Genomic DNA, 3,500 nt, shown 5'->3' with positions numbered 1-3,500 from the left:
CGGTGTGTATTTTTTAAATTCAGTGTTAATTTAATTCAGCGACTGATTTAGTAGACACGGATATAAATTAATAGAAACATTCGTTTTCCTCCTCTTCATTTTTATATCTTAAACTCTCCCACATCTTTTAAGTTGTATGTACCATTTGTAGTAGAGTGCATTTAATGTGTTTGTTTTCTCTCTCTGTTATTTGTGCGTGCATGTTTGTGTGTGTGTGTATGTGTCTGTGTTTTGTTTGGTATGTAGGAAGGACTGGATAGCTAGTGTTTAACACTGCACTAAAATATTTGTCATCTTAGTCCCTTAGTATGTTGTCAAATAAGTTTAATTTGAAGTATAAATTTTGAATGATACCTCTCAACTTCAACTTTTTACCACTGTCACCATCAAGGACATTATTCTAGTTTTCTCCTTCCTTCTGTCTTTACCTGCCACTTCTGATAGTATTCTAGTAGTATTTCAACCTAGTCAAATGTATACCCTTTACGTACTATTTTTCCCACCTTGTCCCCGCCCCCTCCCCATTTGGTTTTAACTTCAGAAAAAAGGAGGGTATGTGCAAGAGCTGGAGGGGGCGCCCATGGGGCCCTTTAGGGACCCATAGGTTCACAGGAGGGCTGCCCCACCCCAGGAGTGTCAGCGGCCTCCTCGCAGAGGTCCCAGGGCCCAACCAGGCTGCCCTGAAAGCAGGGCCCATGACACACCGGCTTAAATCTTTATAACATATATTCAGTGGTGACCAGGTCTTCAAATCTCAGGGTTTACTTGGTGACTTCTTGACGTGTAAAGTTCATCCGTCAAGATTCCTAATGGTGGAAATGAGGACTCTTCAACGTTGGCATATTTAGTTTTCATTTTCTCTTGCTTTGATACATGGACAGCTTGGCTGAATGTGAAGGACATGCCCACAGTGACTTCTATTGAGATTTAAAGAAACATTTTCCTCCTTGGGATGTTTTGTTGAGACATGGAATATAATTTGGTTTTCTCTTTCACTGGGGTAAAGGGAGTTTGAGCGCTTCACAGGAATTTTTTTCTTTAAAAAAATTCTTTCAGCTCTAATACAATGGGACTTAGAATTGAACATTCCAGTCCTATTTCTCCCAGATATCTATGACTTTCTCTCTGACCCTTTCTCATTATCTTTTATCCATTTCCTTTCTGTTCAATGCTTTCATTTTTCAATTCAATGTGTCCTATGATTGTAGACAAATAAGTTCCTTTATACGTTTTCATTTAGACTATTTTCCAGGGAATGTTCTTTTTCTTCAGTGTTTTCCTAGTTTCTACCAATTCTCATTTGGTCTTTGTGTCTAATTTTGTGCTCTGAGTTCCTTTTCTTGTGTACGTGAGCCAGAGTGTTTGTGTGTGTTTGTGTGTGTGTGTGTGTGTATGTGTATCTAAAAAGGTTCTGTTTAGAATATTTAAGATATAGATAGTATTTTATATGTTTCCTACGTATTTGATTGATTCTGAGGAGAATCTTTTCATCAGCTGAAATCTCTAAGTCTGTTTTTGTTTTTCTCTAATGTCACCTTAGAATAAATAAATGTCTGCTGTATGATTTTCCTTTCCAGCAGAGTAGGATTTATCTCTGAGAGAAATAGCAGATCTAGGCGGGAAGTGCTGAATCTTTAAGGAGCTTGGTCAATTTCTTTTGTCTAGATCTTTGTCTTGTGCAATTACTGTAGCAGATGTAAGGTTTTGGGGAAAGGCATGGTGTGTCTCCTGGTTCTGAGATTGTATTTCCTTCCAGTAGGACCTTTGACTTCTACCGGTTGCTTCATTCTTTCTCTTCAACACAAACATCCAAAGAACACTACCTTCATCTAGGTCTCACCGTGGCCCCGACAATTGTGCCTCACGAAGTTTGTCATCCTCTGGTCGTCTGCACTGCCGAACCCCTTCCTGGCCATTCCCCAGTCATCAGAGCTGTAGTCCACCAGGTCCCAGGCACGCTCTGAGTTTGTCCACATGCTCTTTTGTAGGGAATTTTACCTGGATTCCCTCCTGAGGATTCCCTCCCTGCTGGCCTCTCCTCTTTGTGTGCAGTCTTGTCTGATCCCTCTACTGTTGTGTGGCTCCCAGGCCTGGCTAAATACAAACTACCTGGAGTCCACAGTGTTCTGTGGCCCCTGGTTGTTCGGGGGAGCTGTCCTGTGTGGAGTCATTGACTCTCTAGTTTAATCCTTAGCCCTCTGAAATAGGTGTTGAGAGATTCAGCTGCTGTCATCCAGGTGGACCTGTACTCTCTCATCATCCTTTTTCAAATACAGAGTTTAATAATACACAGAAATTAACAGAATTATATAACAGAACATTCCCCCCTCTTTGTCAGTCACGTTCCACAATTATCACCTTGTGGCTGAACTTGTTTCTCTACAATCCTACCCACTTATCTTTTCCGCTATTATTTAAAGTCAATCTCAGACATCATTCTTCATCTGTAATTTTATGTTCCCCTAAATGAGGACTGTTATTGAAAGTGTTATCATTATAACATTACAGTTAGTCATAAATTAATGTAAAATCTTTAATGTCATAAAATAGTGTTCAAATTTCTCATTGTTATTTTTTAATCGATTTTAGTTTTTTAAGAGCACTTTCAGGTTTACAGCAGAATTGAGCAGAAACTACAGAGTTCCCACATGCCCTTCCACCCACACATATATAATCCCCTACCCTCAACATCTCTCAACAGTGTCTCCGTGCTATTTTTAAGTTAGTTTCTTTTCTTGGGATCCAAATAAAACCACAAACTTAATCAGTAGGATATGCGTTTGTATCTCTTGCAAATATGTTTCCCCTCAGTTTCTGGCTTCCTTCCTTTCTCTCTCACTCCCGCTCTCTCTCTCGTGCGCGCGCTCTCTCTCTCTCACACTCAAGGTAGCTCTCTCCTGGTCTCTTGCCATCCTCTTTTTTTTTTTTCTAAATCATTAATTTGAAGAATTGAATAGCTTGCTCTGTAGCATTCCCGCCGTCTAACGTGTACAATTGGCTGTACTTTAACAAACTCTTCTGAGCTCCATACTTTCTCTTTGTTGGTAGAAATTAGAGCAGTGCTCTTACAGAAAGAAAATGCAAGGCACATACGCAATTTAAATTTTTCTAGTAGCTACACTGAAAACTAAGAAATATAAGCACACAAGAAAACAAACACCATCTTCTACACGGCTACCTAATGCTACACATTAAAGGAAACATAATTCCAGCAAAGTTTTAAAGTTGTATTCAATAGGAAAATATTCTGTATCTTCAGTTTTTAAAGTTACATTTAAATGAATTATAAATACAAAAAAGAATTTAAATAATTATAATTAAAATTCCTCAGTCCTACTAGCCATATCCTATGTATTCAATAGCCACGTGTGTCTAGTGGCCACTACTTTGAACCTGGCAACTATAGACACTTATCAGATTTATGTTTGAGATTTTGGAGAGACCACCTCAAAAGTGGTGTGTGCTGTCTGACCAGGAGGCACATCAAGTCCTGTGTGTTT

The sequence above is a fragment of the Camelus dromedarius genome, chromosome 9 (genome assembly GCF_036321535.1).
Source record: "Camelus dromedarius isolate mCamDro1 chromosome 9, mCamDro1.pat, whole genome shotgun sequence".
Classification (NCBI taxonomy): domain Eukaryota; kingdom Metazoa; phylum Chordata; class Mammalia; order Artiodactyla; family Camelidae; genus Camelus; species Camelus dromedarius.
Note: the sequence above shows the minus strand (reverse complement) of the source record.